This window comes from Ochlerotatus camptorhynchus, unplaced genomic scaffold, assembly GCF_037179485.1.
Source record: "Ochlerotatus camptorhynchus isolate MF236.1 unplaced genomic scaffold, CSIRO-AGI_Acam_v1.1 ptg000007l, whole genome shotgun sequence".
In the NCBI taxonomy this organism is placed as follows: Eukaryota; Metazoa; Arthropoda; class Insecta; order Diptera; family Culicidae; genus Ochlerotatus; species Ochlerotatus camptorhynchus.
This window is the reverse complement of record NW_027040499.1, coordinates 3332657-3350116: the sequence shown is the minus strand read 5'-3', so window position 1 is coordinate 3350116 and position 17460 is coordinate 3332657. Positions and strand designations below refer to the sequence as shown.

At 41.0% G+C, this 17460-nt stretch overlaps 1 protein-coding gene across 3 annotated transcripts in view; it reads left to right on the top strand.

The window, feature by feature from the left end:
* The first annotated feature begins 3399 nt into the window (after window positions 1–3399).
* Adcy8 (adenylyl cyclase 78C) overlaps window positions 3400–17460 on the top strand; it is a 339012-nt gene continuing 324951 nt past the window's right edge. For all 3 annotated transcript variants that reach the window (XR_010517431.1, XM_065217276.1, XM_065217289.1), the window contains exon 1: window positions 3400–4430. The gene's annotated coding sequence lies outside the window, so the exon portion shown is untranslated. The remainder of the gene's footprint in view (window positions 4431–17460) is intronic.

The window sequence follows — 17460 nt, the reverse complement described above, 5'->3', positions numbered from 1 at the left end:
GTTCAAACAAATCTGAAGGCCACTCAACTGGAGTTGCTCTTCTAGACATAGAAAAAGCATTCGACAGTGTTTGGCATGAAGGTTTGATTGCTAAATTGAAAAAGTTTAATTTTCCACTTTACATTATGAAATTAGTTCAGAATTATTTAACTGACAGAAGTCTGCAGGTAAATTACCAAAATCCAATCGACTACCTGTTAGAGCAGGAGCTCCTCAGGGTAGCATTCTTGGGCCTATATTGTATAACATTATCACTTCGGACCTTCCTGATTTGCCTCAGGGTTGCCACAAATCTTTGTTCGCTGATGACACAGGCATTTCCGCTAAAGGAAGAAGTCTTCGTGTTATTTGCAGCAGACTTCAGAAAAGTTTAGATATTTTCTCTTCTTATTTACAAAAATGGAAGATTTCTCCCAACGCTTCCAAAACTCAACTTATAATATTTCCACATAAGCCTAGAGCTTCCTCTTTGAAACCTAGTAGTAGTCACTATGAACGGAGTTCCAATTTCCTGGTCAAACCAAGTGAAATATCTTGGATTAACACATTGAGGGCATTCAAGCCAAATGTAACAAATATATTAAATGTTTGTATCCTCTTATAAACAGGAAATCCAAACTTTGCCTGACGAATAAACTTCTAATATTTAAACAAGTTTTTAGACCGGCCATGTTTTACGCTGTGCCAATATGGTCTAGTTGCTGCACTACCAGGAAAAAAGCACTTCAAAGTATTCAGAACAAAATTCTGAAAATGATTTTGAAGTTACCTCCCTGGTACAGTACTACTGAGGTACATAGAATTTCGAATGTTGAGACTTTAGAACAAATGTCCAACAAAATAATTAATAATTTCAGGCAAAAATCGTTGCAATCCTTAATTGCAACGATTAATTCCCTTTATACTTAGATAAGATTTAGTTTTAGTTTTTAGTTTTAAGATATCAATTGTTATACTGACATGCAGGTTTAAAAAACCTATTTAAAATAATGAATTTCAAAGACAGGAACAATGTAAAAATACATAGATATATAAATATATTATCATAACATAACAATTAAGGCTGGTAAGTTACTGTAGTAACTGAAGCACCTAGGTTAAAATGAAATGTAATTTATTTTGAATTTGGAACAAATAAAGAGTAAAAAAAAATTGAAGTGGTACATTCAATTCTCGCAATGACCGAATACCACATGACCATGTCAATAAACCAAAGACACTTCGTAAGGTTTTCTCCAGGACGCTAGAAAAAGCAAAAAAACTCGAATTATTATGACTGATCGCGATGGGAAAGATTTGAGCAAGAAATTCCGTGCGTTTTGTGCACGTCAATGCGTTATTTTGTCATCAGAAAACGAGGCGTTTCCGTGATTTCCCTAACACAGTCGCCGAATATTGATACCAAGCCCTGAGCATGCCAGACGGTACCGATCTTTATGCCTTTAGGTGCAAACTTTAAGCCCCTCCTATTACGAGCATTAGGCAAAAAAAAAACCATGCTGAATTCTCTTAATAAAAGGGGCTTAACATTTGCATAAATAACTATAAACGTAGGTACCGTCCGGTAGGCTCAGATTCTGTGATTAATGTGTTTTCCCTAATACATATTTCATTTCCGCACCGCTATCATTTCCAAAAACATCGAGGAAAAATTTCCACAGTATTGTTCTTAACTAGCTTCCAAGCTTCCAACCCATCGGTCCTTTTCAGGACCACAAATTACTAATAAAAGAGTAAACTAAAGAGTAAGAGCACAGACAAACAGACGTAACTCTTCATTGTGTATCTTCGTTCATGCATTTAACGGTTGATTTGAATATTATCAGTTCCGCGAACTACTCGCCGCAGCGCTGGCATCAGATCACTTTGACGTTTCTATACATTCTATAGAACTTTTATGCAATACTGTTTACGAGTTAGCAAGCAAGCTTGTTTTCCGCGAGAAGCCAGAGAGATGTCGTTACTGAGGTTATATGTTTTGAGATACTATGTTTTCAAGAACAAGTTTTTCAAAGAGTTACGTCTGTTTGTCTGTGGTAAGAGCTTGAATCCAATACATATCGTCCAGGATTGGCTTATACCACATGGACATCGACAGAGCACCTGAAAAATAAAACTCTCAAATTGCTTCCGAATTTCAACATATTGAAATTTTTCACTAATAACGAGTTAAGGGGCCTCCCTTAGCTCAGTCGGTAAAGGCGCAGCTACAAAGCAAGACCATGCTGGAGGTGGTTGGGTTCGATTCCCGGTCCGGTCTAGGAATTTTTCGGGATGGAAAATTTCTCGACTTCCCTGGGCATTGGGATTGGACTTGCCACACAATTATACCAATGCAAAAACGGAACAGGCATCGAAAGCTCTCAATTAATAACTGTGGAAGTGCAATCTAGGACACTAAGTTGAGAGCACGCAATAAGCTAATACGCAATATGCAATAAGCTTTAATTTTAATATTTATTATACTTTTGCAGTGACATCATAACTACCTTTCGCAGAGATGAACCAGCCCAAGGCTGAAAATCTCTCTAATAAAGAAAAAAAAAAAAAAAAAAAAAAAAAACTACCTTTCGTAATCCTACGTCAAATCTACGATCGAGTCTTGGATACAACGTCTTACTTTTTTTGAAGATCAAAGTGTAGCAGCGATGGTGATATTCAACGGTTGTAGTACTCAGGGTGGTTCAGTATAGCGCACTAACTAAACGGTTCACTCAAATTTGGGTTATCGCACGAATCATGGGATATGAGTGAAATGTACTTAATTTTGGGTTGTATTTCATTTCCGTGTGCGAGTTTGAGTGAACGGAACCCAAATTTGAGTGAGATTCAACGGCCGTGCAGGTCTTTATGCGTTCAACTGGAATCTGACTGTATTCAACTTGATAGCTTGTGCTATACCGCTCGTGTTCTCTCGTAACTTATTTTGCGCTCTGAGAGAATCTCTTATATTCTCCCATATGGTGCACTGTTTTCCTCTCTCACGCACGTGTTTAGTTCGCTCGGCCAGCGGCCAGCTGATTTTTCGCATTTTCCTCTCCCAATTCCTTTCCTTCACCGGTAGGACGGGGGTGACGACGGGAACCCACCTAATCGGCGTTGTTGTTTTTCCGGACGGAAACTGATGTGTTGTTGCCGGCCGAGAGGGTGCTTTCGCTATTGGTGTGAGATTGGCCACCTATACGGTGAGAGAGGGCCTTTACTCCGACCGACCGACGTTGTGCGATTGTTGCTACCGGTGTCGCGCGTGTGTGTGGTCTGGTCGATCGGGTTGGGTTGGGAGGGAGAGGATTGGGAAATCCCTTTTCCTCGTTTTCGGTTGTGAGGATCAAATTGCTTGCCGGCGGTGCTGGTGGTTGTTCGTTTCGTTCGCGGTGGAGTTCAAATCAGTTCGTCGAAGGCGCGCGTGGTGTTTGGACGTGTTTTGGTGGTAACCTGGCTGCGACATTAGGAAGTCACTGTGTGTCAGCTGTGAATGTGTTTCAAGTTCAAGCTGCTGATTGGTAGGTGCCCATGTGGCTTATGCTTGGCAGTTGCCCTCCTGCGTCGTAGGCGTTTTCATTGTCGCCAAGCGCCGTTCTGCCTTTGACTCACCTCCTGAGGTGTCTAGTCCTGCCGAGTGAAGTGATCAATTTGCCACCACCCTCTCTGCTGCTGTTATTTGTAATCGTCACCGTTGTTGTTGTTGTCGTCGATGTTGTTGCTGCGGGGAAACCTTGGTGTACATTTGCATCCATTTGTTGGGTTGCTGGAACGGAAAGCAAACGCGACGGGGAATCGAAAGTTTTCGCGAAGGGATTTTGCCGCAGAGATAAAGTGTTATAGTGTCGGAAAAGCCATCGTTTGCTCTACTGTGTGTCTGTGTGTCTGCGCCAATTTAGCCGTCCCGTGTGCTACAACTTGTAATTAGGGGTCGTTGCGGAACAAATTGGATGCTTCTTGAAACCGGAAGATTGAGATTAAGCCGGTAAAAAATATTCACAAAGGAAAATTTGAAAATTAAGTCGTCATCTACGAAGTGTCCAGTGTAAAGAAAAAAGTGAAACAAATTGGAGGATGCCTCAACAAATGATGTCCCATAAAGTAGAAGCTGGAATCTAATTATTCAACCCGTCGCTATCGTTAGTACATATATGAATGTGCACGCTTCTTCTCCGTTCAGTGATCATTTGTGAAACGGCAAGTGTAAATAGTGGCTCTGGGTGTTAATACGAGAGCGACGACGAACAAACGAGTGCGCAAAAGTTGAACAAATATTGGCTGAATAGCCGCCGCAGATGGCAGTGATTTCATGACCATTCATAAGTTCTTTTTTTATGCACCTCAACATTTTGCACCGGTCAAATGTGTGAAGCTTTCGAGTTCTATTGGATTATCGCATGTTTTTAAACTTGGTGGTAGCTGAGAAGAGAGGAAAACATAACGACAATGTAAGTAGTATACTTAGTTTAAGCTTAACTAATAAAATGAGGGTTTTTATTGTGTTGCATTTCCAATTTTATGGGATGTGAATTATCGTAACGACCTCGACACGTGCGCTTTTGGAACAAAAGTGAAGATTTTACGCTTAGCAAATAATGAGGCATGATTCCTTCATTCATGTTTTCCGCAGCTTTGTTTGCTGAATGTTTCAGTTAAAATTTCGGGGGTAAACGTTGGCAGGAACAAACGAATCGTAGCCATCAATTCTTATTTCCGGATTCACTGACCATTGTACGTTAGCAGAGCTCTGCATATGCTACATTTTTCAAACATGTTGCTTTAAAAATATCACTGCAATTTATTTACCCTCGCATAAAAAAAAATAAAAAGTCAAAACTGCTATGGCCACCAACGTCTATTGGACTAGTATGCATGTTCATTTCGTTGGTAGAACTTCGCAGAAAATGATCGAGAAACGTAGAAGTACAGCAAACTTTGTAGAAGTTTTGCGAATATCGCAGCATTTTGAAGAGCTGCGTAAAACTTCATATAAATGTAAGGCATTTTGTAGAAGATCTACAGATAGTTCAATAAACTTCTTGGAACTTCAGGAATCCTCGTTTCAGTATAGGGAACTTCGTTGCAGTTTGCCAGAGATCCTAATTCGAAAAAGCTCCATGAACTTCTTGGGGGTTTTGAGAACTTCGTTAAATTTCAAGGAACTTCCAGATGTTCAAGAATATTTGTAGATGATAGGTGCCTTTCCAGAAGTGCAAAGATGTTCAGAGATCTTAGTAGAATTAAAAAAAAGTAAGAGGTTGTATCCAAGACACGACCGTAGATTTGACGTAGGATTACGAAAGGTAGTTATGATGTCACTGCAAAAGTATAATAAATATTAAATTGATTTCTTAACTCTTCTTCTTCTTCTTCTTCTTCTTCTTCTTCAAATTTCAAGCTTATTGCATATCGCATATTAGCTTATTGCGTGCTCTAAACTTAGTGTTCTAGATTGCACTTGCCCAGTTATTAATTGAGAGCTTTCGATGCCTGTACCATTTTTACATTGGTATATTCCTAGACCGGACCGGGAATCGAACCCAGCCAACTCCAGCATGGTCTTGCTTTGTAGCTGCGCCTTACCGACTGCGCTAAGGGAGGCCCCTTAACTCGTTATAAGTGAAAAATTTCGATAGGTTGTAACGCACGCCTCGCAGCCTGCGAGATCTCGACCACCGAATACGTTTCCTGTCTCTAAAACGAGTGGCTTAAGCGCCACCTCCAAAGATGACTGCTCGTCAAGGTTTGATTTGCCCGGCAAGAAACCCAACCTCAGGGCGGGTTTATGAATGGAAGAGACCGGAAATTTAGTTTAAGAGCGATTCAGCAGACTGAAATTCCATGAGGGATTGAGATCCTCACAAACAGAGGCCGCTTCCAACGGTGTTAAGCGAAAGTTGAAGTTAACCGTCGTTCTACCGTAACACAAAAACCCCACTCACATTTATCATCACTGGAGGAACTTTTTCTTTCCGATTCCCTCCCCCGATCCTGACACGTGAGTGCGGAGACTGTTTTCCCAGGCAGTCCAACCTGGAGTAAATTCAACTACAACAAAAAATACTACAAAAAAATAACGCAAAATAGAACGACCAAAACGTGAAGAATCTAGCCAACAAAAAATAACATTACGGGGAAAGCTTTTACTTTACGAAAACAACATTTATTTCTTGGCTTAATAATGGAAATCATTTATGATTTCGACAGTGAACATGCATAAGAGCCTATACGCGATGATCGATTCTCTTCGTCGATTTTCTATGTTGTTAATAACTCGCTAGATTTAATGTTTCTCGGTGCGTTTGCTGTTGCTTTTGATAGCCAATACAACCTGTTACTACTCTGCATTAAACAAATTCTAGAAAATTGTTTCGCTTAGCTGTAGCAATGCAAAGAGAAAATAGATGAAGAGAATCGATACTCGCGTATTCGCCCTTATGCATGCTCACTGTCGATTTCCTAAGTAACAATTAAAGCTGAATTGTAAGAACAAAAGTTGATTACTGGTTGATTTAAGGTGTACGAAGCTGATTAACACCAGGCTGAATATACAGTTGGTTAGTAGTGCATGAAACGAATTGTATCTTCATAATTCAACCTCTGTAAGTTAGCTGATATAAAGACTGAACAAGACTTATTTAAGCTTAATACTACTCCACAAACCAGCAATGCGCTTCAAATATTCTGATAGAATAATATGACTTGTTGCATTTCCGACTTTTTAGTTATTCTAATTTCACTGCCTACCTTTCTAATCCCAAGCAGCACCAGCAGTAGAGACTAGGAAGAGGAGTTTTTTTTAAGAATAGCTCCACATAGAAGTGGACTGCGATGACGTCGGAAGTATTAACATTAGTATTCCTGTGTTTTGTCTGTTCACCACTTTATATTGCATTTAATTTTATTTATGTATTTATTTTATTTTGTCGTCAATCAGATGTAAACCATTTTTTACAAGTTACGAGTCATGTATTAAAATTACGAATAGAATTAAAGTACTGCTTTAATCTGGGTTTTGTCATTATAAAATCAATAGCTTCACTATGTTTATTGTAAGCAGTCATAATTTGATTTAGTGGACCAAATTCGGCATAATTTGTGCGATAGTGATTTGTAGTAAATAGGTATATTTCGAGTTCGCAGTTGCCGAGAAGATATGTAAAAATTAAGCTTTGATAACAGTTCTATTGAGTCAATTCGATTCGATACTATATCGTTAACAAACGAAACCATTCATCATACCACATTTCAAAAGTAGAATTCAATTATAGCACTAAAATAGCATTGAAATACATCACGCACTTGTGTCCACATTGTGTTTACTGCACTTGAAATGAGAAGAATGTTTTACTTTTAATTTATTTATTGTTTACAATTCTGCATTGCTGTATAATACTCTTCCGGTTGCTATTATTCAACTTAATTTTGACGTGCTTCGTGTTAATGATCCTGCCTTCTGCCTCAAATATGCTTATGTGGTTGAGTGGGTATAGTTGACGCCTGTGAATCAGTGACTGCCGGTTTGAATCCCAAAATGTAAAGGTAATTTTTAGACATGTAATAACAATATAAATATGTAAATCCAATTAGTCAGCAACATTCTAAAGCAGTCTCATAAAAAATATAAGATATGAAGCGGTCTTCCATTATATTTTTTTAATAAAAAAAATGAAGGCTGAACAAGGGTTGGAAAAGACTGCTGGTTACTGCATTGAAAAGCTTATAATTGAGATTGCTGTTAAGCTTTGGGCTGATTAAAATCACCAGATTTAGATGTTTAAAAGCTGAACAAAGGGGTAAAATGGTCTATGTACAACAATTATTCAAACTAAGTCTGAATTAAAATCGTTGAAAGAACACTTGTTAAGCATCAATTTGTTACCTGGGTTATTCGTGTTCCTAACCTAGGTTTATTCATGGCACTTGTTCCTTTCCCATTTGTTCGTTTGTTAGCTAGCTCTCCCTAATCGTGTGTGCGGTATCCTGATCTGGTTCTAGCGATTGCTAGCCTAACTTGCTAATTTTCTTCGAGCTCATGTGTTTGTGTGTGTGGAGATTTGCATGCGTTTATTTACTCTCGGTAGTCATTGTCGTCGCTGCTTCATCCGTGTAGGCACAGAAGCATCCTTTTGTCGGAGTGAGGTCGGCAAAGTAGCAGTCTATTCAAACGGTGGTGGTCTTGCACATTGCACCCCGGACTGATATGGTGCGGAAATTCCCAATCGAACCCTCGAATTGGTACTGAACTAGCGCCGACTGCCGGTGGCGCAAATGTCAACGCGGGGATCGTCGAAGACGAATAATGTACGTGGGTTCACGTGGTTGACATTGGCGGATTTGGCCAACGCTCTGCCGGAGAACAGTTAAACGGTGTCTCCCTTCCGAATTCTCCCCCGAACCGGGAACCTTGAAGTTGAAGCGTGGAGTCTAGAGAGCGTGATTTATTTCCTCGATTGCGGTGTGCCGAGCAAAGCCATCTATCGCTAGAAGCGATGCGGTGTAAACTCCAATTTGCACAAAACGATCCTACACAAAAACGATCCTAAACAAAAAGCCGTCGAACGCCGTCAGTTACATACATCTCCACACACTTTGCACACACAATAAGTGGACCGCACGGAACTTTTTACATACAGATTGCACTCTACAGGCTAACGGAAAGGCACAAAGATGTAACATTAAAATCAGTCTTTTAGACTCCTCACATTTTTAAAAACACACCGCGACACTAAGTACACTTAAGTACTAATTACTCGCACTCCCGCCTCTTCCACGGTTCAAGTCAAAGTGAACGAGTAGAAGTTCCAGATACCCTCAGATAGGCGTGATTTCAACGGTCATCGTGGCCGGAAGTACGTCAAATTACCGAAGTAGTTCAACGACCTTTCAAACGACAATTTTCATCATCTTTCTCTCAAGAACATTCAATGCTACATCTTTTTCCTTGTCATGCAATTTCAGTATACTATCTTGCTTCAATCTATTTTTGGTTATTCTTTTATAAGAGAGAACGGTTCGGATTCGAACCCCGGACTTTAACGAACAGGTAGCGTATTCGGGTCAAATGGAGTGAATGAGCTGAACGTATCGGGAACTTGTTGGTTTTTGTATGACAAGTGTAACTATATATATGTGGACGTACGTTCCTTGGCGGTGAATACATTTATGAATTTAATTGTAAAAAACTAACGTTCATGCAATATACTTAAATGTGAAAATTGTATAATAGGAATTCTGTGCAAATAAATAACTAAATAAATAAATGGAAAAGCGTACTTGTTACAAGGTTGAAATTCGGAAGCAATTTGAGAGTTTTGTTTTTGAGGTGCTCTGTCGATGTCCATGTAGTACAAGCCAATCCTGGACGATACGTCTTGGATTCAAGCTCTTACTCTTTAGTTTATTCTTTTATTAGTAATTTGTGGTCCTGAAAAGGACCGATGGGTTGGAAGCTTGGAAGCTAGTTAAGAACAATACTGTGGAAATTTTTCCTCGATGTTTTTGGAAATGATAGCAGTGCGGATATGAAATATGTAGGGGAAATGGATGTAATGTCGGCCTATATGCCCCTAATTTAGGCCCATACATAAATTCAGCAATCGACTAAAATTTCAATGGCGACCAAAAATATCCATTAGTACCGTCCCAATGACGCGTTCATCTAGATAAAATTGAAAATAGTAGATTTTTAGCGATGGGCCCAATCTTAGATCTCATAGATTTCTCATAGATATCAAGAGAAATCTTAACAGTATATCATCATGAGACTCCAATGATTGCCATGATGTATTTTGCCTAGCAAAAAAAAATATTGCATAAATTTCAATTTTTTAGAGCTGACGTTAAGTAGCATACATTATCAACATCCAAACAAATGATCATAGGACTGCAACGATTGATGTCATTACCATTCAAGTATCTTGTTTTACTAAACTTAGTGTCAATGAATCCGAATTATTTAATAAATTGCGGTAGAATGTTTCAAGAAATTCAGGGTTTTTCGAAAAATCACCAGTGAATTTGCCTACATTTAGGCGCAACTGTGCATTTGAGACACCTTTTTTGACGTTTCTGCTTAACCCTCCGTTACTCGCGCTGTTGTACTTTGTACAACACACATGAGTTTTCCATTGCCATTTTGTTGCTGAGTTACCAATCGATCTGAAACCAAGGAGTAATCCTCAAAAAAACTTGTTTTGATCTAAACAAGCTAAACTTTGATTACAGTAAACACGTAAAAATGCGGATAATAGGAAAAATGTAAATGGAAACCGCGAATACTGTAACCATACTACGTGGGATTTGACCTAATTGATTACAACATGGAATATATCAAGATTCTGACAAGATAGAAAGTTACTGTCTCTGACAAAGTTGTTCAGGAGATCATAGCCTTGTCGCTGGTGGACAGTAGTTCAGAATTTTCTCACTACGTAGCGCTAGTATACAAGTGAAATTCTCGCATGTGATATATCTTGAGATCCTGACCAGATAAAAAGTTACTGACTTTCACAAAGTTTTTCAGGACATCAAAGCCTATTGCTTGGTGCTCAATTAACCACTTCATTCGAGCACTTAAAATGACGTTTCCTACCACTCAAACTTTGAAATAAAACATTATTTTGAAATTTTTCCTTCTAGAACCTCGAGAAAAGTAGCCAAAATTTGTGCGTTTCATAAAAAAATAGAAATAAGGTGGTCCAGTTTTATGAAATCGCTGGTAGAAAGTCACGCCAAAACTGCTTGACAAAGTGGTCAATAGTTAAGAATTTGCTCACTACGCGACGCTAGTATACACGAAAAATTCTCATATAAAATATCTCGAGTTCCCAACCAGATAGAAAGGTACTGCCTTGGGCATAGTTGTTCAGGATGTCAAGGCTTTTTCACAGGTGGACAGTAGTTCAGAGTTTTCTCACTTTGCGGCGCTACTATAGATGTGAAACTCTTGCATATAAAATATCTCTAGATCCTGACCAGATAAAAAGTAAATGTATTCGGCAAAGTTTTTCAGGAAGTCAAGATCTTTTTGTTGGGTGACAATAGTTTAGAATTTTCTCACTATGCGGTGCTAGTATATACGTGCCTTTCTCCCATATTCAATAGCTCGAGATCTTGATCAGCTAGAAAGTTGCTGTCTTCGGCAAAGTTGTTTAGGGGGTCAAGACTTTTTGGCTGGTAAACAGTAGATAATAATTTTCTCACCACGTAGCGTTAGTATACTTGTACACTTCTCGCATATGCTGTATCTCGAGATCCTGATCAGATAGAAAGTTGTTCAGGAGGTCAAGGTCTTTTGGCTGGTGGACAGTAGTTCAGAATTTTCTCACTTCATGATGCTAATATACATGTGAAATTCTCGCATATAAAATATCTCACGTTCTTGACCAGATAGAAAGTTACTGTCTTGAACAAAGTTGTTCAGGGGTTTAAAGCCTAGAGTTTATGAGACAATTCTAAGCTATTGTTCACCAGCCAAAAGACTTTGACCTCCTGAATAACTTTGTTGTAGACAGGCTTCCAAATAGTACAGCCTCCTCGCGACAGTTGGTTTATACCTGAATTGACTGTTGCTTTGTGTGCTTTACTACCGCTTGCTACCGTTCGTTATGAACTGAATTCGAAGTGTATTGGCAACAGCGCACGCACGAGCGAATGAAAGCTGTATTAGAACAGTCGCATCTATACCCGCTTTGCTAAAATCATCGTGCTTGGAACGTAGTGAACCGAATGGGCTGTATTTATACATTTCTTTATGACCAGGTTCTCAATGTTTCTGTCGTCACAACAGCCTTCACAAACCGACGACATCCCTCAGCTTACCCAAGTGGCTGTCTCGAAAAGGCTGTCACGAGACATTATATACAATTGATATACAGCAGTGGAGTATGGAAGAAACCCAGAAGAATGATCCCGAACATATATGTCGGCCCGATGTCGGATCAATGTAAGGTCAATTTATGGTCGACGTTGACCAAATGTCGGGTCAATGTCGGGTCAACATCAAGTTGGGGTTTGGTAGAAGTCCGGTTCGTGTCGGGTAGGCTTATATTTTTCGCCGGAGACCGCGCGTTTTAAAAATATATCGGATGAAAATTTAGCAATGGGCAGCACGAACGTGATAGCAACCGAACGAGCTCCGGCGTAATACTGGTAGTTTGACGGACTGCTTGTTGTATGTACGAGGAACGTTACGAATGACCATCCGAGGCTGTCATAGCCGAACGAACAAAATACATGACTAAGAACGAGCTGTCGTGTACTGCTCAAGACGGCAACGTTGCATGTCGTATAACAGCCTCACTGTGGGCTGTCGCTTATAGCTCAATCTCAAGGCTGTCATAGGAAAAAGAAAGCGTCAGCCGTTGGAATACTGTCATGAGGCGGTACTTTTGGTATGCCTGGTTGTAGACAGTAACTTTCTATCTGATTAGGATCTCGAGATATAGCATATGCGAGAATTGTACATCTATGCTACGTGGTGAGAAAATTCTAAATTATTGTTCATCAGCCAAAAATGCTTTGACCTCCTGAACAACTTTGTCGAAGACAGTAACTTTCTATCTGGTCAGGATCTCGAAACAAACCACATGCGAGAATTTCACGTGTATTCTAGCGCTACGTAGTGAGAAAATTTTGAACTTCTGTCCACTAGAGAAATCTATCTGAACAGAATCTCGAGATATTTTATGGGAGAATTTAGTGTGTATACTAGCGCCACGTAGTGTGAAATTCTGAACTATTGTGCACCAAACAATAGGCATTGACCTCATGAACAACTTTTTCGAAGACAGTAATTTTCTACCTGTTCAGAATCTCGAGCTTAGCATACGCAAGAATTGTACACGTTTACTAGCGCCATGTGGTGAAAAATTTCTAAGCTACTGTCCACCAGCCAAAGAGTCTTGACCCCCTGAACAAGTTTGCCGAAAACAGTAACTTTCTATCTGCTCAGGATCTCGAGCTATTGTATATGCGAGAATTGCATGTATACTAGCACCGAGTAGGGAGAAAATTCTGAACAACTGTCCTCCAACGAAAAGATCTGGACTTCCTGAAAAACTTTGCCAAAGACATTTATTCTTTATCTCGTCAGGATCTAGTGATGTATCACATGCGAGAACTTAACATGTATACGAGCACTACCTACTGAGAAGATTTTGAACTACTGTTAATCAGCAAAAAAGCTATGATCTCCTGAACAGCTTTACCTTTGCCAGTAACTTTCTATCTGGTCAGGATCTCGAGATATTTTATATGAGAATTTCACGTTTATACTAGCGCCGTGTAGTGAGAAAATTCGGAACTATTGTCCACCAGCCAAAACTACTTGACACCCTGAACAAGTTTGTCAAAGACAGTAACTTCTATCTGCTCAGGATCTCGAGCTATTGTATATGCGAAAATTGCATGTATATTTTCTGAACTACTCCACCAAAGAAAAGATCTGGACTTCCTGAAAAACTTTGCCGAAGGCAGTAACTTTTTATATGGTAAGGATCTAGAAATATTTTATATATGCGAGAATTTTACATGTATACTAGTGCCGTGAAGTGAGAAAACGCTGAACTACTGTCCACCAACGAAAACGCCTTGACCTTCTGAACAACTTTGTCGACGACAGTAATTTTCTATCTGGTCATGATCTCAAGATATATCACATGCGATAATTTCACATTTATTCTAGCGCTACGTAGTGAGAAAATTGTGAACTACTCTCCACCAGCGAAAAAATTATGATCTCTAGAACAACTTTGCCGAAGACAGTAATTTTCTATCTGGTCAGGATCTCGAGATTTTCCATACTGTAACCAATTAGGTCAAATCCCACGTAGTAAGGACACCGTTTACGCGGTATCCATTCACATTTTCTCTATTATCCGCATTTTTGTGGGTTAACTGTGATAAAATTTTAGCTTGTTTAGTTAAAAACAAGTTTTTTAATGAATACCCGTTGGTTTCATAACGATTGGTAGCTCGGCTGCAAAATGGCAATGGAAAACTCACACTGTTGTACAAAGTACAACGCGCGAGTACTCCGGAGGGTTAAAATACTTTTCCAATTCCCGGTTTTTTCCCGGTTTTTTGAAAAAAAAAAACTCTGCCTTAAACAAAAAAGGCGATCAGAAATACAGCTTTCCCCCGAAAAACGCGTTACCCACTGAGTTGCACCCACCGCTTTTTCTCGGTGGGTTTTCAACCAAATGCTCTGATTTTCTGCGAGTGACTAGTTCTCCATTGGCACTACTCACGACTGATGGTTTTTTAACGAGAAGCAATTGAAAAAGTGGTAATGTCAGGCATTGTCCAATGTACAAATAAAAAGTGATAATTTTATCACTGTTAAACGTTCTTCCCAAACCCAGTCCTCATAATCGAGTACCACTTGGTTGCACATCATTCTGCTTTAACCTGAAAAGATATAAAGCAGCGCTGCTGTATGGCAACAGCTCATTTTCGCTTCGGATGGCGAACGGCATCAAGCAACAAGTGACTGGTCGTGGCAAAGGAGGAAAAGGTGCCAAGCGTCATCGCAAAGTTCTTCGAGATAACCACCATCCGTTGTCTGGCTCGCCGTGGCGGTGTCAAACGTATCTCCGGTCTGATTTACGAGGTGTGCTGAAGGTGTACACTAAACACGCCAAGCGTAAGCGGCCATGGATGTCATCTACGATTTGAAGCGACAGAGACGCACTCTGTACGGTTTCGGAGGTTAAATCATCACCAACTTTGGCAACAAACGACCATTTTCAGGGCCACCATGCTTATTACAGTAAAGAGTAGGAATAGAATTCATCTGCCTGTTTGTCCATATTCAGAACCACACGCCCCCAACGACCACACAAAATGCTCATGTAACCTTACTTGGACAAATTACTTTGATCGATTCTCTTCATCAATCTTTTCCTTTGAATCGCCACGGCTGGATATTTTCGATGAAAGAAGCAACAATCTAGCATCTAATTCGACGAAGACGGCCATTTTTGAAGCCGAGTTATTTACGAAAGAGAGTCGATGAAGAGAATCGATCAATATAGATAGGACCTATCGAAAAGTGACGCGAGATTTGTTTTCCGTGCTGAGTACCAATGCTACTGACGCCAGGGAGGCAGCTCCCACACCTGGACCCTACCTATCGACCTATCAACTCAATCGGGGACCAACGGCTTTACTTCCCGAAGGAAGGCGTGATCAGAGATGCCTATGGGGGTGCCCGTGTTGCCTCAGGTGACTCAGTTGACGAATCTCCGTTAACATCAGAGGAACTAGTAACGCTGGTTGCAGAGGTGATCGTCATTCCGCGCACCTGCAAGACTCGATGTGAACAACTTCATACTGCCTTGTCACTCGTCACCATGTATGGACCGTGAAGCTATAAAAATTCCAAATTGGAACGCTTGCTCACTGACGAACAAGCATAGAGAGCTACTCGATATCCTCAACATCAAGGAGGTCGGACATTGCTATCATCACCGAGACGCATTTGAAGCCCGAACTGAACGTAGAACGAACTGCTCTGGAGGTGGAGGAGTGGCCATCGCTGCATGACGGAGCATCAGTTGCCGGCTGCTACCAAACTTCCAGCTGAAAACAATTGAAGCCATCGGAGTGGAGGTGAGCACATCACTTGGCCCAATCACCATCATCGCGGCCTACTGCCCCAAGCAAACCAACATCAGGGACGGGCCCTCCGCAAATACATCATCAAACTCACCCGGAGGAGCGGGAACTTTATCATCGCTGGCGATCTGAACGCAAAACATCAAGCTTGGGGCAACGGTCGGAGCAATAGAAACGGCATCATCCTAAATGAAGACCTGCAAGAGAGCCACTATACCATCTTGGCCCCGGACTCTCCCACCCGGTTGAGTCGGTCTGGGGTCCATGCGACCATCGACATCTTCGTAAGCAACATGGGACACAACGTCTCGCAACCTGTGGCATTCCAGGAGCTGAGCTCGGACCACTACCCGGTGGTGGCCGAAGTTAAGTCCTCGGTAAACCGATTCGAAGCTTCCCGGCGCTTCTGAAAACTTAGAAAAATTCTTAAAAACAAGCCTAGGCCCATTCCACCACTGAACCCACTGGATCGTCCCGGCGACCCAGTGGTTCATCTGATAACTCCTGAAGAGAAGGCTGCCGCGATAGGTCAACACTTCGTCAGCTCCCATAATCTCGGACAAAACATAGTCAGCCCTCATGAATCTGAGGTTGCTGAAAATGCAACCAATCTTCTTCAGATCCCTAACATTTTTCCAGAGGAATCCGAGATTACGACTGACGAACTGTTGGCCTATATCAAATCATCTAAAAACATGAAGGCCCCAGGTTTCGACAACATCCTGAATCTGGAACTCAAACACTTGAGTTCCAGATTCTACAACCATCTGGCACTGATTTTCAATCAGTGCCTCAGACTTGGCTACTTCCCCTCGTGTTGGAAGTCAGCTAAAGTCATACCCATCCGGAAACCTGGGAAGGATCCGTCCTCTCCTTCAAGTTATCGACCAATCAACCTTCTCTCAGGGTTATCAAAACTGTTCGAAAGAGCACTGTACCACCGGCTCCTAATATCTGCCGATGAAAACAACTTGTTATTCGAGGAACAGTTTGGTTTTCGGAAAGGTCGTTCGACCGTCCACCAGCTGACTCGAGTAACAATCATTCTCAGACGGAACAAATCTGTTTCGAAAACATCTGCCATGGCGTTGTTGGACGTTAAAAAAGCGTTCGACAATGTCTGGCATGATGGCCTGGTGTTCAAATTGCAGCAGTACGGTCTTCCAATCTTCCTAGTGAAGATCATAAACAACTATCTATCAGACATTCCGAGTCTCTCTGAATGGCATCACATCGGATGCTTTCAACATCGGTGCCGGGGTTCCACAAGGAAGCATCCTTGGCCCCATCCTATTCAACCTGTTCATCTCCGATATGCCGGCTCTCCCTGATGGTGGATCGTTGTCTCTGTTCGCAGATGACACATCCATCGTCTACAAGGGTAGGGTCATCGGAGCTCTGACTGCCAAACTTCAGAGAGGCCTGGACGTCCTGTCTGAATATTTCAACAGCTGGAAGATCCGTATCAACGCGGCAAAGACCCAGGTCATTATCTTTCCACACTCTAAATCTCCTAGACTTGTTCCGTCGGAGAATAACAAGATCTGCCTGAACGGCACATTGGTGGAATGGTCCAAAGAGGTCGTGTACCTCGGGCTAACACTAGACAGCAAGCTTCTTTTCAGGGAGCACGTTGACAAAACAAAAACCAAGTGCAACATCTTGATAAGATCGTTGTATCCACTTATCAACAGGAAGTCAACCCTGTCCCTGAAAAATAAGCTTGCTGTCTACAAACAAATCATCCTTCCTGTAATCGAGTACGGTATGCCAATCTGGGAGAGTTGCGCAAAATGCCATCACCTTAAACTCCAAAGGATCCAGAACAAGATCCTTAGGATGGTCCTAAACAGTCCC